Source organism: Brassica napus, chromosome C4, assembly GCF_020379485.1.
Source record: "Brassica napus cultivar Da-Ae chromosome C4, Da-Ae, whole genome shotgun sequence".
NCBI lineage: Eukaryota > Viridiplantae > Streptophyta > Magnoliopsida > Brassicales > Brassicaceae > Brassica > Brassica napus.
Window position 1 is genome coordinate 9808574 of NC_063447.1, and position 23039 is coordinate 9831612.

At 37.4% G+C, this 23039-nt stretch overlaps 1 non-coding gene and 1 pseudogene across 1 annotated transcript; one reads left to right on the top strand and one right to left on the bottom strand.

The window, feature by feature from the left end:
• Nucleotides 1-1345: 1345 nt before the first annotated feature.
• On the bottom strand, nt 1346-14227 carry LOC106413228 (annotated as a pseudogene).
• On the top strand, nt 10416-10521 carry LOC125586746. Its single transcript, XR_007323281.1, has one exon. It is a non-coding gene; the product is annotated as a small nucleolar RNA R71 (small nucleolar RNA).
• Nucleotides 14228-23039: the final 8812 nt, after the last annotated feature.

Consider the following 23039-nt stretch of genomic DNA (forward strand, 5'->3'; position numbering starts at 1 on the left):
GGTAATGCTGTTTTGATAGCTGAGCAGCTTGTGAGGATCTTGAGAGAAGGAGATAACGAAGCCAAGTTTGTTGCTTCTGATGTGTTGTGGGATCTTGCTGGTTATAGGCACTCTGTCTGTTATTAGAGACTCTGGTGTGAGTCCTTTACTGGTTGCGCTTGTGAGAGATGGGTCTCTTGAGTTCAGGGAGATGATCTCTGGAGCTATTTCTCAGTTGTGTTACAACGACCGTGAGGCCTTTTCTCAGTTGTGTTACAACGAGAACGACCACAGAGACGTGCAAGAACATGAGCATTTCAAAGACCGTGAGGCTATTTCTCAGTTGTGTTACAACGAGAACGACCTCAGAGACGTGCAAGAACATTAGCATTTCAAAGAATCTATTGAACTTTAAGTACGTCGGCACTTTAGATCATGTTTCTTTTTAGTGTGTGTTGTTCGTTATCGGTGTCTGAACAACACGGTTTTGCCATGTCTTATATGCTTGTATTATTTCTCTGTCGACCCTCATGTATAAAAAATTCTTAGAGCTTCTAATATATCTAAGATTCAGACACAGACACACCAAGCAAAAGAGATCTTAATTTCTCAAAGATGAATGTAAGTTGGATTTGCTCATTCTTTTTCCAGATGCGTCACTGCTACATAAGTCCACTATTATTATGTGTAAAGTATCAGTGTTAATGAAGAGAGCGGTTACAGAGGATGTAAAAAAAAAAAGTGTTTGTATATAAGAAAATTTCGCCTTCAAAATCTCGGCAATATGATGAGCATTCGGAATCGAGTTCGTGATAAAGCAATACATCAACAATTGAAAGCTGATTTGGTTGAGAATATATGACAAAAAATTGGAACAATTCAAGATTTCGACTAATCGTTTTTTTTTCTCGTTTACAATTTGTATTTGTATTTTTAATATGTTTTTATGTAATTTTTATTAAAAATTTTATGTATGCTTTTATTTTAAAGCATTCTAAATAAAATAAAAAAATTTAAAAATATTTAAGAACCCCTATGGGATTCTCCCATTGGAAGAAGAAAAAAATATTTCCACTAACCAAGGTTCTTAGCTTCTCAAATCACCTTTAAACCTACTAATTTAATCATTAGAGTCCATTAGGGGTTCTAATGGATGGAGTTGCTCTTAGAGTCGGTTGTAAACAACTTTCCCTTTTAGAAATCGAAAAACTAAGAAAAGAAAATAACTAAAACATGTTAGTAAAAGGAAAACCGAACATTGTTGCTTGGCCGGAAAAGTATCATGATGCTGCATCATCTCCCCTGCACACAAACCACAGATTATCTCAGATCAGATTCTACATGTCTGAATATTTCACGGTTCAAAGATCTACTTGCCTTGTCTGAGAAACCGGTGAAAGCATCTTCAACTGAAGAGAACTTGATCACTTTGACATCGTTGAAGGAAGAGAAAATCGCTTGAACTGAATGTGACCACAAAAACAAAGCAATGAGGCTAAAGCCAACCATATCAATAGACAGCTAAACAAATCTTTAGTTACCGTATCTTCATTGCTTCTCTTTGGGAACTTAAGAAACCCAGAGGGGCTTGTGATATTCGATGCCTCGCATCCTTCTTTTCCTTCTTGACAGAGCTGAACATCAAGCCATTACTCTTTAACCTGTAACAATAATGTCATTCCTTAGATTTTATTTTATGAAATGATTAATTAGATAAAAGAACAATATCTAGGAAGGCTTATGTTACTTGTTTTGGCAATGATGGGTTGTCTAGGAAAGAATATTCTCTGATACCAATTCCAGGGCCAAACTCATCTTCAGGTAGCTCCTTTAGCATGATATTGACCTGTAAATGAAATCCTTCAAGAGTGTTATGAGGCAGTTTCAGAGAAAGAACCAGAATGTATATTGGCATACTTTACCTCAAAGACATGATCAAGAGGGTAGATGAATGGTTGCCTGGTCATAGATCCAACAAGAGTACCGGGATGTCCAAACCAAAGCCTATCTAACCTGCACCATATTGGTGGCATCACCTGAAAAACATAGAAAGACCAACGAGATATACATAAGAACAAAGCGATATCACCATTAAATATGCATATAAGCTGTTAACTAGACTCACCAGTGTACGGTTTAGTAGAGACGCAATGGCTAGAGCTGATCTGATCTGTTTCATCTATCAAAGTAGACCAAAGGTAGATGTATAGTTAAAAGGTGGTCAAGTTAACATATAGCTCCCAGTGACGATGTTAGGTTAGTAGATGCATACCTGGTGGTTAACGAGGGTAAAATGTGATTCAATGGTATGCTTCCCGTCTAGTAACAAGCTCTTTGGAATAGATGGTTTGAACGAAATAAAACCTCCTTCATTGAGTTGGAGTTTACAACATTGATTAATGTTCAAGAATGTTTGAAAAATATTCAAACATTTTACACCAGAATATTGGTTTGGCTTCCCACATCAACAAGATTAATGGTATTTTATTTTACCTGGAGCGTCGTAATATTCTGGTGGGTCAAAGAAGACCATCCCCTCTCGAAGCCTGTGGCGTTTTCTTTCAGTACCTGCATACTGGAACGTTGTATGCAACGCGTATGGTTCTAGCCTAAGCTGTTGATACATAGCCTATACAATAGAATACGAGAAGTAACTATTAAGACTGTCCACAAAAGAAAAAAGAACAAAAACGAACCAAAACATGAACTTGCAAGTAGAGAAAGGTGTACCTGAACAAAGTAAGTGTGACCACTGCAAAATATGCTAGCCGGCAAAATCCCAACCTTGAGATTCCCATCATAAGCATAGAAAAGTCCACTATCACCATCCACAGATGGACCAAGCTGTTTCCTCACAATCTCATTGAAACCATTTTGATCCCAAACCTTATCATCAGCTAAGAGCATTTCTTTCCATTCTTTTGCCAACTTTTTGGCAGATTCTGTTGGCCGCCAATGGAAAATCCCTATGTTGTAGGCCGCACCAACTTGCAAAGTCCAATAAAAATAAGGAACAGTTAGTAGCCGTGTGAGCAGATTAGAGAGCAATGCATGTCTCTACCTAAGATCTTACCGTGTTGCCATGTATCCAAACTGTCATCTACCACTGTAGGTACAACTTGGTCGCTTGATGTCAAAACATCAGCTTCAGGGTACCGAGCCAAATAAGGCAGAGGGTTCTGTCACAAAAGTAATTTGATACCACTCAAATTACCCTAATGAGTGTTACTCTCATTAAAAGAATTTTAGATGTAGTACTTAGGGATCGAATCTACAAGGAGTTAGGGAACAATTAAATTTAGTGTTTATTAATTCTAAAGGTTGTAAATGTTTAAATGGAATAGCAATAGTAACAAGGGAGTAAATAATAAATGTAACTTGGTTGGAAATGATATTAGATGCAGGGCCACTATTAAGGTGTTGGAGATTATAATACCTATAGATGCCTAAATGTTGCATGCATGATATATTAGAGCTCATTCGCTTAACTCAGTGATCAACAGTCGCATGTACCACTGGTTAACAGACTAGATCTCGTGTCTCAACGGTTAGTATGCAGACAACGAGAGAGTGTCGATCGATGGTCGATTAAGACGTCGACCGATACACCTTTGCCAACGTCGATCGATTGTCAGTTGAGGACATCGATCGACGGGTTCTAGCCAGGCCTATGCGCGAGTATGAAATGCCCTACTAAGATGCTAAATTGGCGGTTAGCCTTCTCTAGCAATCCTAATATGATAGATAGATGTCAGGATGGGATAACAAGGGTGCTTGAGTATGCAATCCTATGATCAAGTTCTAGTTAGCAAGGCTAAAACAAGCAATGAATACAAAGCTATCATGAATATCACAAAAAGGCAGATCTATAGTTTGGGGCTATACCCTGGATCTAACAGTTGAACTACTCAGACATAGCAAAACAATTCATATCAATAGAGAAATTAAAACTCATAGTATAGATGAAAAGAAATAGAAACAAGGAGTTCCAATCACAAGTGATCTTCTCTCCCAAATGAAACTTGTAAGAAAACTAGGTCTAGAAAAAGCTCTGTTCTCCTTGCCGTCAAAACACTTAGGCAGTATATATTCTACTAGGTTAAAAACTAGTCATGGCATTTTGGTAATTTGGCTTGGCCTTGGTTTTTAAGTCTGCTGAATCCAAAATGTCGCGTCTGGTGTCTCGACATCGATCGATGGTACTTGTGTACATCGATCGATATTAATCTTCATCTGTCGAGGTATTTCCTGATATCGATCGCCAGCACTGATGCGCATCGATCGATTGTTCTTCCTCTCGTCGACCTCTAAGTAGTCAGCTCGAGTGAAATGTCCTTTAAGCTCCAAAATGCTCCAAAGTCGTAGCTTTACTCCGAAATGCACCTGAACCTGAAAACATACCTAGAAGAGTAGAAAACATAGATATATATATAGTAAAATACTTATATACCATGGATAAAAATGGGTCAAATCCAAGGTATATCAACTCCCCCAGACTTACCCTTTTGCTTGTCCTCAAGCAAAACATACAGGCAGTCTCTCTGAAAGAGGTTTGAAAATATTTGGGAACTTAAGATTTTAAAACATAGAAATCTTTCCTCAACAATTTTGCAACCACATTTAAAAAGTCCTAATCACAAAAGCACACTATGCAATATTCTAGCTTAGCAACCATTTCTAATATAACACAACTCATCAATTCACGTCTGACATCCCCTCTACTGATTTCATTTCTTAGTATAAATATAAAGTGAATGCTTTACCTTGAGAGTATCGATCACATGATGCAAGGATTTCAGACAGGTATCTGGAGCTGCAGGTAAAAGTTAGTTCCTAGTTTCTCTCTCTAAATTTCTCTCTTGAATCAAAGTCTGCTTCCAATGCAGGATCAGTGACCAAGATTGGACAGGCTTCCATGAATCAAAACTTAATGGTGGTTGCCACCAAGTTCTGTTCACTTCTTTTTTACCTATATCCAAGAGTTCTTTGCGAAAGCGAGCCTTGAAGATTGTTGCCTCCAAGTCCCGTTTCGAACTCTTTTATTTGAGTCTTTATGAATCAAGCCTTAATGGTTTTAGCCACCAAGTCATGTTCAAACTCATCCTAATTAAACAATAGATCTTATTTTTTTATTTTTTTTTATATACTCACTAACTAATCTAGGGTCGAAATTTAGAGAGAAAAAATGTGATAAATAATCTAAACCAGGCGTTACCTTCCAGACCTGTCTGAAGAATCCGATCCCATGTATACCAAGCCCCAAGACAAGCGGTTATGTCAGGTTTAGTGTTGGAAATCATCTTTGGTTACTTCATACGGTTCAAGGCAAGTGTGTAGTTGATAGGTTGATCCGCTTTAGCATCTTTAGTGCTATCTGCAATCAGTAAATCTAAAATGGTGCTAAAGATTGGTTAGATATTCATGTTTAAATTAATATAAGATTATAGTCCCTATTTTCAATAGCTAAGCATAATTTATTTAAAATTCCTTTTTACATAAGAATAAAATAAATTATATCAGTAAATCTCTCCCCATACTTAAATTACATTGTCCCAGTGTAACTCAGCCGGAGTGATGATGAATAGTTTATGATGTACGAAATGTAACAAGTAAGGAAGATACATCTGACCGGATTAGATATCGATCGATGTTGAAAGTGTTACATCGATCGTCGTGTGGTTGTCTATGTCGAACGATGTCGACATCTCGTCGTCGGTCGATATTTAGGTCCTCCTACTTGGGTCTCATAAATCTGAAAGAAATAAAACGAAAGGAATTAAATGCTAGCTAATAAAACCAAAGTAAAATACTTAATAGTGGGTTGCCTCCCACTCAGCGCTTGGTTATAGTCATTTAGCTTGACTGTGGTAGTGATTGGCTATTGGGTGGAGAAACAGCTGCTTGTTGGAAAGCAAGCATCCACGTCATCTCTGCGCATTCTGGACCAAGATGCAATGAAACTTCTTGTGGCCTCATCATTTCTTGTCCATTTGTCATCCATCTTCTCAAGTACATTGGAGGTGTTCTGTAGCCTTTCTTGAACGTTGTCAATGCTGACCTGGTGCCAGCCTATGTTGTCATAGGCGTATGCTGAAAGATCTGTCAGTTCCTTTTGCATTGACTCTACCGTCTTGTGTATCAGCTGCTCGCCGATTGGTTTAGACTCGGCGTCGATCGATGCGATTATGTGTTCGTTGGTCGATCTCGGCGAGTTGCCATCGATCGATTTTCCTAGTGTCCTGTCGATCGATGCAGATATCTGGTGTTGAGCTGCGAGTTGCCTTTGAATGGCTTTGACTTCTTTCTGTAGCCATTCTGCGTGGCTGTCTAGTCCACTGATTTTGTTGTCGAATGGAAAGTAGATGTCATCGCAGTGTAGATCTTAGATGTGATCTTGTCAACCTCTGCTGCTGTGTAAGGAAGTAACTCCACAGGTTTCTTGCCATCGATCCAAGGCCCTCGTAGCCTGTCGATCGATGATGATTTTGCCTGCAAAAAATTTTGATTAGTAATGTTCTCAATATCCTTTTGGGCATGAAGTAATTGACTAGACAATTTGTTTAAATATGTCATGACTGGTGATATAAAGCGGTCATGCATGTCCTCGTAAGTCCTCAGCCTCTCATTCATGGCTGAGATTTTAGCGTCGAGCGATGTGAATGTACACATGTCGATCGATGTGGCTGGTTGTTGGTCCTTCTTGTGAATGGTGTCCAGATCTTGCTGTAATAGCTCGATTTTAGTGCTTAGCCAGTCCACGTTATTGTTGAGAGGGCAGTAAACGTCGTTTATCCTTGTGTCGATGTATGAGACTTCCCATTCATCCCTGTGTTGTGTTGAACATTGCGGTTCTGCAGGGATTTGAGCTGTAGGAAGACTGACGTCGATCGATGTTGCATGTGGTGCGTCGATCGATGTCGAGGTCGTAGCTTCCTTCTCAAGTTGCTGACGTAAACTCTCAATTTCTGTCCTCATTTCTGCCATACATCTGAAAAGCTCATTGTAGCCTCTATCCAAAGGCTGATGTGTATCTTCTACCAATGTTTTGAGCTCCTCTCCCAGTTTCTCCTGAGCTCCACAAATACCAAACACCATCTCATCGATTTGGTGCCAGTCTTGTGAGTGTGAAGGAAGTGGCATGTTCTGGAAGACAGATGTGGCTCTCTTCAAAAAGAGATGCTCTTTCCAGTAATTTCCTGATGTTGTCCTTTGTGACAGATATCATCTCACCAGCTACGCCTCGTGCGTGTCCACACTCATCTCTGTAGACTCCATACTCGTTCCTTTGTTCCCAAATGAACTTTCTGGCTCCGTACATGTCAAAAGTGCGGTTCCCACATTCATAACGTCTGTCGATCGACGTCGAGTTATCCCTATCGATCGACGTTGGTGTTACCCTGTCGATTGATGTCTCCGTTTTACCGTCTATCGATGCTTGCCCTTTTGGTTGCGTGATAGATCTGGGTTGATCTCTGTTGTGGCGACTCCTGCGTGGTTGTTAGGATCTGTTTTAATGACGTATGGAGTGCCACATTGCTGTGAGAATAGGTTGTCAGGTCCACTGGCTACTTGAAGGATGTATGCTATGTCCTCTCTGGACACTTGTAAAATCTTTCCATCCATTGCACGTGCATTGCCATCTGGGTCCCTGGAAATACCAAATTCATCAGGTGTTAGAAAACCGTAATCAATGTTTGCATAATCATTCAATTTAGAAATAGAAAGATTAGGGTTTAGAGTAGTATCGATCGATGTAGATACAGTTGCATCGATCGATGGCAGAGTAATTTCTGCAGAACTTTTGTTCTTGAGATGATTGCTCTTCATGGATTTTTCTGTTGATGTAGAAGGAAGATTATTCATCTTTTTTGCTTGTGTGTTCGCCCTGATGTGTGTAGGTGGTTTCGGGGGTGCAAAACGAATTATATAGGTATCTATAACCTTAGTTGGGGAGAGAATATTCTCCTGCTCCTGAATTTTCGCTGCGGTGCGAATATCGATCGAAGTTCCAGTACGTGTGTCGATCGATGTGAGCGGTTGTTTTGCTTACGAGGGTGGGTATCGACCGATGTGGAGTACACAGCGTCGAACGACGTGGGGAACGTGTTGGTGAATTTATGTGTTTCAAGTCTTTCATCTTGGAAAGACATTTCTATTGCACGTTCTTTCTAATAATCCTCATCGAATTCCTCTGTATGTTCCTCATTAGGTGAAGTAATTACAGTGTCAACTACAAAACTTTCATGGAAACCACTGTCTGCCTAACTGCCTATGGAATAATCATCATGTGTCTTCTCTTGCTTGGAGGTTGGAAGACAAAGTGTTGGTAACAATGATTAGGTGAAGCGAAATGGTCAACTGGGTGCATTACGTCGAGTGATGTGTTGTTGCCGTCATCGGTCACCGTTGACTCATTGGAATCGATCGATGGAAAGGTTGGGGTGTCGATCGATTCCGAGTACTCTGTTTCATACTCCGATTCATACCCTGCTCCACAATGGCATGCGCCAATGAAGCCAAGTTCTTTCCCGTAATCCACAGAGTTAATGACCTTTCTCTTAGGTCGGATGGGGTCGTAGTGGATGTTTGGGTCTATGAGCGTTAGACACAATTTGTTTTTGTTCATGTCACATACGGCTCCTACTGTAGCTAGGAAAGATCTTCCAAGCAGAAGTGAAGAGTTTCAGTTAAGCTCGATGTCTAGGACATGAAAATCTACAAGGACAAGGACATTACCAATCTGTACCTCCAGATCTCTTATGATTCCTCCTGATCATTTCTCTGAAAGATCCACGAAGGTGAAGGATTCCGTTGAAGGTTCGATGGTCAAACCAAGCTGGTCTGCCATGATCCTAGGGAGGATACTAACTGCTGCTCCTGTGTCACACATTGAATGGGGAAATTCAACACCTTTGACTACGCATGGTATTGCAAACTTCCCAGGATCACTCTTCTTCGTCAATGTGATCATGTGTTTCATCTTTTCTCTGACTTGATGAAACATTCTCCTAATGTCCTCCTTAGTTACCTTTGTTTCTCTGAAGAACATCCACAACCGGTGTGTGAAGTAAGCTTCATCAAAAGGTTTTTCGATTGGGATTCTGAGGATTCTTTTAGTGAAACCATCCATCTCCTTATCGTTAGCTTCCCGCTTAAGGTTTTTAGGAATCTTCTTCTTTCTTTTCCTTAACCTTCTCCCTTCAGATTCTTGTTCTTCTTGAACTGATTCTGGTGAACTATTTAAAGGGTTGGGTTTTGGTTCGGGTGGGTTTGCTAATGGTTTACGTGGTGGTCTGAGTGCGTTGATGTAATCATTATAGACTGAGGGTAACCGCACTCGGTATGTCAGAGGTGCCTGTCGATCGATGGGAGGTGTGTTGTGACGATCGACGTGGGACTCACTCTGTCGATCGATGGTTGGCTCAACTGATCGATCAATTTTATCATAGAAAGGAGAGGGTGGGTGAGGATGCTTAGCTGCAAATTCTTCATGAGTTAGAATTCGAACCGCATTGCACTCAGTCGATTTGGCAGACGACGTCGATCGATGACTGGAGTAATCCGTCCATCGATCTTCATCATGGTCTGTCGATCGATGCGAGTTCTTCGACATCGGTCGACACCATTGGGATCCGCCGAGACGCATGGAGCTTTCGATTTCGAAGTCTCCTTCCTCAAGCTTTTCATTTCTCACCACTTGCCAGAAATCATCATCTATGATGGCATTTACGTGGTGTTTCCCTTTGTCGGCTCCTGCCTCTCTAGCGAAAGCTTCTTGCCTCTTTATAGTCTCGCCCGTCTGAATTACTTGGGCTTCAAATTTTCTCACCTGAGTCCCTAAGGTCTCAAATTTGGTGTTCAGATTGTTATAGGCGGAGTCTATTTTACCGTTGAAATCCACGGTGATTTGTTGTTGTCCCAACAGTACTCGATCAAGCATTTCTTCGATCTTGCTTTCCTGAGTCTGGGGTGGTGGATTTTGGTAGTAAGAGTTCGAGTAGATTTTGTTGTTGTTGAAGGGTTTTTGAAATTGTGAATTTTGGTTACTTCTTTGGCCATTTCCAAAGAAGTTTCTGGTTCCGCCCTGGTTTCCAAATTTCTGGAATCCGGTACCTCCGATGTAGTTCACATTTTCTTCTCCTTCCGTATCTGCTACTTCTCCTTCAGCTGAACAGACTTGCTTCCTAAGAAGCTCGTGCACCACATCTAACTTAGCTCTTACTTCATCCATCTGTTCTTTCCCGATAGAGGCTACAAACTTCTTCTGTTCAGAGTCAGTGTTTTTGGTGCTGCTGCTGTTAGCAAAGTTTTCGATAAGTCTCACAGCTCCCAACGGATTCCGAGTAGTGAAGTTTCCTTCACTCGCCGTATCAAGGGCCATTTGATACTGTAAGGCGAGACCTCGGAAGAAAGTGCTTAACAGCTGCACTTCCTTAAATCCGTGGTGTGGACGGTCTCGCTGGAAGAACCTAAATCTAATCCACGCATCTTTGAAGGACTCTCCAGCCTTCTGCGAAAATGTGGAAATTTTGTTCCGAAGTTCTTCAGCGCGCGCCTCATCGAAGAAGTTTTGTAAGATAGCATTCTTGATGTCGCTCCAGGATGTTAAAGATCATGTGGGTTGCTGCCTAAGCCAGTGCATCGCTTCTCCGTTCAGCGTGTATCTGAAGAGCTTGCACAGCAGGTAATCTTCGGGGACTCCTTCCATCCGAATAGCAGCGATTAGATCCTCGAACCGTTCCAAATGGTCCATAGGATGCTCGTGCGGTAACCCAGAGTAGGGTATCTGCGACACGAGAGTGTAGTATTGAGGCTTCAGCTCGAAATTCTGCTTCTGGATCTCCGGAAGTCGAATAGCTGATCTGTTGGAATAGTACTCATCTGGGCAATTGTAGTCAGCCAGTGGTTTCGATCGAGCGTCCTCATCTACAGGTTGAGCAGCTCCTGTAGCATCAGCATCAGGGATTACAGTTCTCTGAGCATCTATTTTCTGACCTGTTGCATTACGCAGATGACCGGCCTGGTCATACAGGTTTCCGTTCTCGTCCTGAGTTAGAATAATAATGTTTACCATTTTTGACAACACGGTATCGATCAACGTACGCGGTGTAGTATCGATCGTTGTCGAACGATTGGGATCGATCGACGCTGATGGTCTAGTGTCGGTCGACGGTTGGTTTTGCGTATCGATCGACGACAAAGTGGTTGCGTCGAGCGATTTGAAACGTTGACCTCTACGGATAGTGCGTTCCAAATGAGCAGGATCGTCTGAGAACAGCAAGTCTTTCTCCTTGTTGCTTCTGGTACCGCTGGGCATGCACCTGAAAAGACAAGAAAAAGATTATTAGAAAGGGGGTAAAGAAAAGAATAAGAATCAATAAAACTAAATCTAATGGCGATCAAAGCTTCCCGGCAACGGCGCCAAATTTGATACCACTCAAATTACCCTAAGGAGTGTTACTCTCATCAAAAGAGGTTCAGATGTAGTACTTAGGGATCGAATCCACAAGGAGCTAGGGAACAATTAAATCTAGTGTTTATTAATTCTAAAGGTTGTAAATGTTTAAATGGAATAGCAATAGTAACAAGCGAGTAAATAATAAATGTAACTTGTTTGGAAATGATATTAGATGCAGGGCCACTATTCAGGTGTTGGAGATTATAATACCTATAGATGCCTAACTGTTGCATGCATGATATATTAGAGCTCATTCGCTTAACTCAGTGATCAGCTGTCGCATGTACCACTGGTTAACAGACTAGATCTCGTGTCTCAGCAGTTAGTATGCAGACAACGAGAGAGTGTCGATCGATGGTCTATTAAGACGTCGACCGATACACCTTTGCCAACGTCGATTGATTGTCAGTTGAGGACATCGATCGACGGGTTCTGGCCAAGCCTATGCGCGAGTATGAAATGCCCTACTAAGATGCTAAATTGGCGGTTAGCCCACTCTAGCAATCCTAATATGATAGATAGATGTCAGGATGGAATAACAAGGGTGCTTGAGTATGCAATCATATGATCAAGTTCTAGTTAGCAAAGCTAAAACAAGCAATGAATACAAATCTATCATGAATATCACAAGAAGGCAGATCTATAGTTTGGAGCTAATCCCACAAACCTATCTAAACCACAGTTGAAATACTAAGACATAGCAAATCAATTCATATCAATAGAGAAATAGAAACTCATAGTATAGATGAAAAGAAATAGAAACAAGGAGTTCCAATCACAAGTGATCTTCTCTGCCAAATGAAACTTGTAACAAAAGTAGGTCTAGAAAAAGCTCTGTTCTCTTTGCCGTCAAAACACTTAGGCAGTATATATTCTACTAGGTTAAAAACTCGTCAGGGCATTTTGGTAATTTGGCTTGGCCTTGGTTTTTAAGTCTGCTGAATCCAAAATGTTGCGTCTGGTGTCTCGACATCGATCGATGGTACTTGTGTACATCGATCGATATTAATCTTCATCTGTCGAGGTATTTCATGAAATCGATCGCCAGCACTGATGCGCATCGATCGATTGTTCTTCCTCTCGTCGACCTCTAAGTAGTCAGCTCGGGTGAAATGTCCTTTAAGCTCCAAAATGCTCTAAAGTCGTAGCTTTACTCCGAAATGCACCTGAACCTGAAAACATACCTAGAAGAGTAGAAAACATAGATATATATATAGTAAAATACTTATATACCATGGATAAAAATGGATCAAATCCAAAGTATATCATAATTATCAGAAGATAGTCTATCAAGGTCCAAGGAAGTATTGATTGTGTCTTGAATCAGTACCTTGAGCTACACCATGTCAGTGTCACACATTAAAAGCTCGTAACCAAAGGGCAAGACAGAGTCTATGAGAATAACTTTCTCTCTTCCCATTTTGTGAAACGTAGGGGAGCCCCACCCAACATCCACTGTGCTCATATGGCTTCCCATGTCAAACACCGGAACGCCTTTCCAGTACAAAGACTCTAATAACTTTGTATCCATTGCACCTATAAATAATCCCCACATAACATAAAGTTACTTAGTGAAAATTGACAATAACACATAGGTAAGTGAAAAAAAAAACTCGCCAAATAGAAGATTGGAGATATCTAAATCAGTCAAGTGTTTAACCCAAGTCAAGATGAAATCCATAAAAACATAGTTCCCAAAGGTGACTATTATCACATTGTCCTTCACCCTTTCACCAAACAACTCTTTCGTCAGCTTAAACGTTTCAAGAGGTGGCATCTTCTTTTCTCGAGGAGGAGACACCCAGATTTTACCCAAGGATTTTCCTTCAGCTTCCTCCGGAGATGGCAGTGGCAGTGCATGTGGTGGTGGTGGCCCAACTGGTGTCTGAAACGTTGCATTTTCTTGCGGAGCTTGGCGGATTCTTCCAGCAGCTACAAAGAAAAACTCATGAATACATTGTACACAATAAACCAAAAAGAAGAAAACTTGAAACTTCTTGCTGCTCAAGCAAAGCTTATCTAGCCTGATACCATGAAACATTCAAATGGCAGAACACTAAAAAGATAAAAACTTTAGCATGCTCGTAAATGCAGATCCAAGTACAGTACTGATCATAATATATACAAAAGCTGGGATGAGAATCAACTAAAGTGAATCAAAAGTCAATACCCATCTCAGATCATATAGTGAATCCACTGTATCAAACGAGCATTGAGATTCAAGGTCAACGGTGAGCTCGAATTAGAAACAGAACCTAACCTCTAGCTAACGAAATCAACCTAACAAGCAGACCCATAACAAAAAGTTTTCAACTTTAAATCGAACAGAGAGGGAGAAAGAGAGGGAGAAAGAGAGGTTACTGGAGAGAGGAGGAGAAGAGAGCCAGGAGGTGGAGCCATTGGTGGGAGAGTAAATGGCGGAGAAGACGTAGAAGGAAGAGACGAGGACGCCGATGATCACCGTCGCGTAGATCGTCACGAACAGAGGCTTCGAATTCGTTGCCTCGCGTGACCCATTTCGCCAACCCTCCACCATTCTCAATCAATCTGCTCTTCTTTTCTCAATTCTCCATTACAGAAAGGTTTAATTCGTTTTTTTGGGTTTTGTCTTCGTCTTCTTCTTCTTCGATCGATTTGATCGTTAGGTAGTGTGGTCAACTTTGTTTTCGTTGTTTTCTCTTCTTCAGGTTTACCGTTGAAAATTATTAATCTCTTTGTTTATCATTAAACTTGATCATTGAACGAACATTGATGCAACATAGTGGACATGTTGTGTATAAATGGATAAATTATAAAGAATAGAGCTAACAATATTATTTTTAGGGTTGGCTGCCTAAAACCCCCCGTAGACTTGCACACCCTATCTATTCTACCCCAAACTTCTTGGCTCTTGACCAATCCACCCAGAAATACAAATTCTCTTCATATTTCCCCCTGAACTTATTTAAACCCCCTCCCTAATCAATTTTAAAATCGAAATTAGAGTAAACTTAATTGCGTTTTGTAAATTGCGATTGCCCAATTAAAAGGAAAACCTGACCCTGAATAAAAAAAGACCCGGCAGAAGTTAATTACAAAATGAAATCGAATTGGGGAAAATTTTAAATTAGGATTTCAACTTTATTGTTTGAACACGAAGAACAGACGACGAAGAACACACAGACGACCAGGGGAACAAGGAGAGACACCATGACGACGAGAACAGAGAGAGACTACGGGAACACAGAGACACGACAACGACGGGAACAGAGAAAGACGACGACGCGAACAGAGACACGACGATGATGGCGAGGAACAGAGAGAGAGAGAGAGAGAGAGAGACAACGACGAGGAACATAGAGACAGAGAGACGAATCCATCGATAATGAGCAACTCAGCCTCATCATCTTCGCGACAGAGAGCAATGGGAGGCGTACCAACACAATGTTGGTGTGGTAAGAATGTACCAACACAACTCAGCCTCATCTTCTTCACGCACATCGATCTCATCCTCAGAAGAGTCATCTGAACTCTCTGGTATCTGGTTTCTTTCAGTTGGCTCCTCATCCTCAAATTCAGCGACTGATTCTTCGATTTCAAATTCATATCGACCAAGAGTATCCTCATCTTCATCCATCTTATCTTTTTTCCCAGATTTTTTCTTTTCCTCGTACTCGTACTCAGTTTCATACCCTTCTTCGAAGTCTTTTTTCTCTGTTTCAACCATGGTTTCATCACTTTCAATTTCACCTCTTTCATCTCTGTCAAATTTAAACAACTCAAACTCAAGCCAAGACATAAACAAATAAAAAAATTAATTTTAACAAGCTTAAAATCCAGACTTTCGATACCTAACAACAACAGATCCTTCAACATTCTTCACACTGTCGAACGGTTCTTCAATGCTTCTCAGGTAGTGACTTTGTGTCTGGGTTTCGTCCATGGTACCATCTTCATCGTTCCTCATTGTCCCTCTCTCCCCAACATTATCTTCTCTCTCCTTTGCATTCTTTTTTGTCGTTTCTGTCTCTCTCTCTTTCTCTGTCATGTTCTTAGTTTCTGTCGTGAAACAGAGACATGAAACCTAATTTCAATTTGATCTCTAATTTTTTTAAGTTAACTCGGGTCGGGTTTTATTTTTAGTGTCGGGTCGGGTTTTCCTTTTAATTGGGCAATCGCAATTTACAAAACGCAATTAAGTTTACTCTAATTTCGATTTTAAAATTGATTGGGGAGGGGGTTAAATAAGTCCAGAGAGATATGAAGAGAATATGTATTTCTGGGTGGATTGGTCAAGAGCCAATAAGTTTGGGGAAAAATAGATAGGGTGTGCAAGTCTACAGGGGGTTTTAGACAGCCAACCCTTATTTTTAACTAAACAAAATTGGTGAAGAGAAACAAATACATAAATTTTAAATGTAATTTATGATTAATAAACCTAATATTAAAACAAAATCTACCTAAATATTAGAATATACTTTATATTTTTGCAATCTTTGGTAAACGTCTAGGATATATCACGTGAGTTTGTGATGACTTCTTATGGTTTCAGAAAGATAATTGGGAAAATTCACTCAGTGGAATTCAAAACTATAATTAGGATACAGTAAATAAGTTGACAAAAAAAAACTAAGTAAATAAAAATCGCCAAGCGAACAATCAGGCTTCAGAGTGTATGGGCTAGCATCTACCTTGGTTGACTTGCAGCCCATTTGGTAAGATTAGGCTATTATTGAAGCCTTTTTTTTTTTAACAACAGCTAATATATTCGATAAAAGGATCAGTATAGAGTGATCACATAACAGAGCATGTAATCCTGTTTATACTTTCCTACTAGGTTAAGATCCGCGTCTTGCATGGAATGAATATTATATATAAAAATTATTTAATATATTAAATATTTTTACATGTTATGAAATAATAAATATATATTGAATAATTAAAAATAATTAACTATTAGATATATAATCAAATTGGTATGAACATATAAATCAATTTTATTAATCGAAAAAATATTTTTCTTATAGGATATGTAATTAAATTTAAGTGATACTGACATACATAGTATATTTTAGTATATTTTTAATATTAATATCTATTAAATGATGATTTCTAATCATATATTTTTTTGATCATTTGTATCTTTTATAAAAAAAAATTTAAATTACTGATAACAAAATTGTCATTGTGGGATTAATAGTTTTAGTAATTTACATTTTTAAAAAATAAGTTGTCAATGTTCGTTCAAAACTTTTATAAAAAAAATTGTTCAAAGTAAATTTTTAAACAAAAATATTTATGTATTTTACATGGTTTATTGTTTAATTTAAAAAGATATATATATATATATATATATATATATATTAATAATCAATTAAATTAGACTTTTTACTTATTTAATTTTGTAATCATCTGTATATTTTCATAACAAAAATTTTAAACTATGGATCACAAAATTTGAATGTAAGACTTTTAGCAGTTTAAGTAATTTATAGTCGTTTTTAAATTCAAAATATAACATATACGGAAAAATATAAATTTTTATTATATTGTATTGTGGTTGTTTAATTTATTTAATAGTTTTAAATTAAAAAAATATGATAGAAGATACACTATTTTTTTTATCAAATCTTTATTATTAAAAATCATTAATTGTCATATATACTTTAGCCACATTAGGCAATTTCGTAAATTTTATTAAGGAAATAATAAAGTACATTAATAATGAATTTATTGTTAGCTTAATAAAAAACTTATTATATAATTAGATAGAGCAACACATTTTTCTAATGATTCTAAGAATCATCTTAATGATGACACGTGGCTACAAAAAAAAGTCGTAATACTTCTCAAATAATATATAGGGGATATCTGTATTCTGTACAAGATCATGGCCCTTCAACAAAGATTATATTAAGTAATGGAACTTTCTATTTTGAGAAAAATGACTCTTTCCTGAAGTTCGCAGTTCAATTTTGAAGGATAATCACAAAATGATTATTCAGAGATTTGTTCTTAAATCTTAACAATTATTGAAAGAATAGTGCGTGCCAATAGGATCAGACTGGCCTCAGAACTGTAGTATAAATTCTGATATGTATCTCTCATTAGATAATCATGTACATGCGGTTGTATTGATGATAATTTATCTACACAAATATATTCACATAAAAATCTACAAAAAAAAAAAATAGGGAGTTTTTCAAAACCAACTCATTTTTTCAAGTCAAACTTAAAACCAACTCTTTTTTTTGGTCATTACTATTCATCAATGAATTGTCCATATCATTCCTATGTTTCTGAATTAATTACAAAATTGCTATTATCATTTATTTTTATATTAATTTCGAAATTAACAAAAAACCCAAATACACCCTAACCATTTCTTTTTATTTACAATAATGTCATCATCATCAATTTTTTCAACCACCATAAACTACCATTTTTGAGCTTTTAAAACTCTATAATTCAATTTTCAACCATTTTTTCTCATTCTAAACTAACAAATCTTCATATCCTTTCATTTCCTCTACATTTCCTCTACATTTCCATCTAAAAAACTCTCATAACTTTCATTTTCATAATCACAAACTTCATATTTACGAGTTTCTTCATTAGTGAATCGTCAAATGTGCTTCTTTTTGCTCATATTTGGAGTTTGGACGGTTGAAAAGGTTGGAAATGAGCTTTACACCGGAAAAAGTAACAATTTACATGGTTTTCGTCATTTTCAGATCTGTGTCGCGATAGTAGACTGTTTTATATGTATACGCCATTGTGTAGACGTAGGATGCAGTCTACTTGTCAACACACAGGTCAGTTTTGAAATTGACCAAACAATTTTTTTTGTAATGCAGACTTTCCTGGCAGTCTCCGTCTTTACCTTTGACAACAAAAACAAAAATTTAGGTAGACTTACCAAAACGTCTACGTATAAGAGGTTAGTTTTGCATTTGACTAAACTTTTGACTTTTCAAAATAGACTTCATCGGATGTCTACAAAATGTAGACTGTCCGAGAAGTCTACAAATGTCACTTTTGCATTTGACCGAAACTTTGACTTCGTCGAATAGGTTAGTTTAGTGTTTGACTAAAAAGTTTAAAAAGTAATCAAAAATTTATTAAATTGTAGACTTCATATGTAGTCTTCTTATCTTAGAAAAAAATGTAGACTGCATGTAAAGTCTATTTTTTTATTTTGGTCAAATGCAAAACTAACCCGTCGGATTTGAAAGAGACTTCACGCGAAGTCTACACACTTGTAGACGTTCATTTCAATCTACTCGTTGAAAGTCAAACATGGTCAACTGTAAAACTAACCTCTTTCAAAAAAATTCAAACATGTAGACTGCATATCAAGTCTACTTCTGAAGGTCAAATCCTGGGTGAATTATGGTCAATAACAAAAACTAACATTTTTAAAGTGTATAGCGAAATGGAAGTCTACTTGTATAAAATCACAAGTTTTTTTCAAATATAGATAGCAACCCGTAAAATTTGCAATTGCAAAAACAAACCCTAAGAGTAGACGTCCTACATGACAATCTACAAACATAAACTGAAAAGAAAGTCTATTATTTTGTAGACTGAATATGAAGTCTACATAGAAAAATCTATAAAAAAAGTTAATTTGTGTATTATTCATTAAGTTTTTTCACGATTTTTTTGTTTGACAGTGAGTGTAAGTTAATCCTATTGGTCTTGGGTGATTTTGAAAAGAAAATCTGTTATAATTGTGAAACTATTAAACTTTTGGTTTGACTATGTAGTTAGCTAATAAGTGTAGACGTCTTTGTAAGTCTATTTCTGTAAATAGAGGTTATGTGAATTTGTGGTCGATAAAAGAGGCAAAATGTTCTTTGTGATTTTGTATAAACTTTTATTTCTATGCATTTCACAGGTTGATACACAAATGTAAAAGTTATGTTGAATTTGTGGGTCTCCAGTGTTATGTGCTAAACTTATATTATATTGTTTTGGAGTTGTATTATGTGATAAATTTATGTTAAACTTGGGATCTAACTTTTTTGTATTGCTTTGAAGTTGTATTTAAACAAGTCTGCTTTCTATCAAGTAGCCTTTACGGTTAGTCTTTGGATCTCTATTCCAAGTAAATTACATAATACATAGTTTGATACAAAAAGCACAATACAATGTAGTATGGTATAGAAGTACATTACAAATGCCTATTACAAACATCTACAGATATTATCTCTGAGGATAGTTTTCAAAAACTACATTTATCTTCCAATTCTAGCCAAAAAGGTGGTTGCACAAGCACTAAAGCTGTCAGGCTAAATCTATCTTGAACTTCGGTGTTGAGTTTATTTGAATGTTTTCTTCCTGCCATTTAGAAACATCAACTCCATGACTGAAAATTGGTTTTACATGAAGTCCTTGTAATAAGCATGCTTTAATACAATATGTAAACAAAAGAGGCCAAGGGGAAGCACATTTTTGAGAAGAAGATTTGAAAACTTTGGAAGAGAATACCTGTAAAATAAGATAAAATTGTGAAAAATAAAATAAAAATTAAAATCATATTTGAGTAAACTTCTAATGAAATATGCTTAAAAGTTAAGGCTAGTAGACTTCATTTGAAGTCTACTCTATCAAAAAGAAATTAGATCTGAAAAATATATACATTAAAAATATGAAATAAGTTTAAATCTAAAAAACTTTAAAAATATAATTTAATAGACAAAATAGTAATAAATTAAAGACATAGAATTTGAATATGTAACTATATTTAAATATAAATACTAGAACACATATTTAAAATCTATAGATGTAAACTTTACATTTTTGGGAGGAAAAGAAAACAACTATGGAAGAAAATACCTGCAAAATAAGATAAAATTATTAAAAACATAGAAAAAAAATTAATGTCATATTCTCGTAGGCTTCCAATGAAGTCTGCTTAAACTTTGTGGTTTAGTAAACTTCATATGAAGTCTACTAGCTTTAATAAACTTCTTTAGAAGTCTACACTGTCTGATAATTTTCAGATCTGAAAAAATCTATACATTTTGAAATGTGAAAATAATTTTAAATCAGAAAATATTTTACAAAATAGAATTTATAAGATAAACTAGTAGCAAATTAATGCACAGAGCTTGATCAATAAATTTATTTGAATATAAACATATAAATACATATTTAAAATCTATTAATCTAAAACTTACATTTTTAGAGGAGAAGATGAAATCCATTTGTGATAATACCTACAAAAAGAAAAGATAATATTGTGAGAAATAAATAACATAAAAATACTCATTTAAAATCTATAGATCTAAAACTTACATTTTTTAAAGGAAAAGATGAAAACCATGAATCATAATATCTAAAATGACAAGATAATATTGTGAGAAAGACTTGAGAAAATTTTAGAGAGAAAGAAGAGAAATGAGAGAGTGTTAGAAAGAATGGAGAGAATTTTAGAGAGAAGGGAGAGAGTTTTAGAGAGAAGTGAGAGAGTTTTAAAAACTTGTGCAGCTACTTTAGAGAGAGACTTTATAAATTTTGTTTATATAGTGAGACAAAATATTTGAGGCTGGTAGGCTCAGATCATCGACCTGTGGTAGCTTTTTTAGAAGATAAATTAACAAGAAGGAGAAGGAGACAGTTCAGGTTTGATAAGCGATGGATTGGCCAAGAAGGACTCATGGAATCAATTGTATCGGGTTGGACAGAAAATCAGGAAGTATCATCAGCGGATTTTATTACTAAGATTAATAATTGTCGGCATGAAATATCTTCATGGCGAAAAAATAACCAACCATATGGGAAATACAAAATTCAGGATCTCCAAAAGGCACTGGAAGAAGTACAAACAGATGACAATAAAACGCAAGAGGATATTATTGACATTTCCAGGAAATTACAAGAGGCCTATAAGGATGAGGAAGAATACTGGCATCAGAAGAGTAGAAATATGTGGCATTCATCTGGGGATCTTAATACTAAGTTTTATCATGCTTTGACAAAGCAACGTCAGATCCGAAATAAAATAGTGGGTCTCTATGATGAGGCGGGTAATTGGGTTACATGAGAAAATGGTGTGAAAAAAGTGGCGGTAGATTACTTTGATGGTTTGTTTAGTTCAACTAACCCGGTGGAGGTTGATAGTTTTTTGGAGGAGATTGGACCATCAATTTCCCCACAGATGAATCTTATGCTACTACGAGTAGCAACGGAGGAAGAAGTCCGTCAAGATTTATTTATGATGCATCCGGAGAAGGTGCCAGGCCCAGATGGAATGACGGCTCTCTTCTTTCAGCACTCCTGGAATGTCATTAAAAAGGATGTGGTTGAGTTGGTAAATAATTTCTTGGTTACAGGAGATATGGATTCACGGTTGAACATAACTAATATCTGCATGATACCGAAAATTGAAAGACCTACAAGGATGATGGAACTGAGACCGATAAGTCTATGTAACGTTGGTTATAAGATTATCTCGAAAGTGTTGTGTCAAAGGTTGAAAAAATGTCTTCTCCATCTAATTTCGGAAACACAATCGGCTTTTGTGGCAGGAAGATTAATATCGGATAATATTCTTATTGCGCAGGAAATGTTCCATGGTTTGCGAACCAACAAATCCTGTCAAAATAAGTTTATGGCAATTAAAACGGATATGAGTAAGGCATATGATCGGGTAGAGTGGGATTTTATTGAGGCTCTTCTTCATAACATGGGATTTGATTCTCATTGGGTTAAATTAATGCGAGGGTGTATATCTTCAGTTCAATATAGAGTTCTTCTTAATGGGCAACCGAGAGGCCTTATAATACCTAAGCGGGGATTACATCAAGGAGGGAAAGAGGTGATTATTAAGTCGGTTATCACGGCTCTGCCAAATCATGTGATGTCGGTGTATCGACTACCGAAAGCTATAGTGAAGAAATTAACGAGTGCAGTAGCTCAGTTTTGGTGGAGCCTAGGAGGAAGTACAAGGGGTATGCATTGGAAATCATGGGATAAATTATGTGTCCATAAGGATAATGGTGGGCTAGGTTTCAAGGATTTGATGGATTTTAATACAACAATGTTGGGAAAGCAGCTGTGGAGGCTGATTGAGAAGCCAAATTCTCTTTTCTCGCGAATCTTCAAAGGACGGTACTACAGGAATGCTTCACCCCTGGAACCGATTAGCTCATATTCCCCGTCGTATGGCTGGAGGAGTATTATCTCTACTAGATCTCTAGTTTGTAAATGACTAATTAAAAGGGTTGGAACAGGGTCATCTATCTCAGTATGGAATGACCCCTGGCTCTCATCCACCGGCCTGAGACCAGCAAACAAAAATTTTCACGATAGCTACCCGGACCTCACAGTGGATTCCCTCATTCATCAGGAATCCTGAACATGGAATTTACAGGCAATTAGGACTTTGGTGGAATCCAATGATGCAAAAATGATTGAAAGTCTTCCTCTGAGTAGAAATATGTTGAATGATAGGAATGGATGGCATGTCACTAAAAATGGAAGATACACGGTACAATCAGGGTATCAAATTGAAAGGATATATCCTGATAAGGAGAAACAACCAGAATTTTATGGACCCAACGTGGATATTCTTAAGGCATTCTGTTGGAAAGTGAAGTGCCCTCCAAAGTTAAGG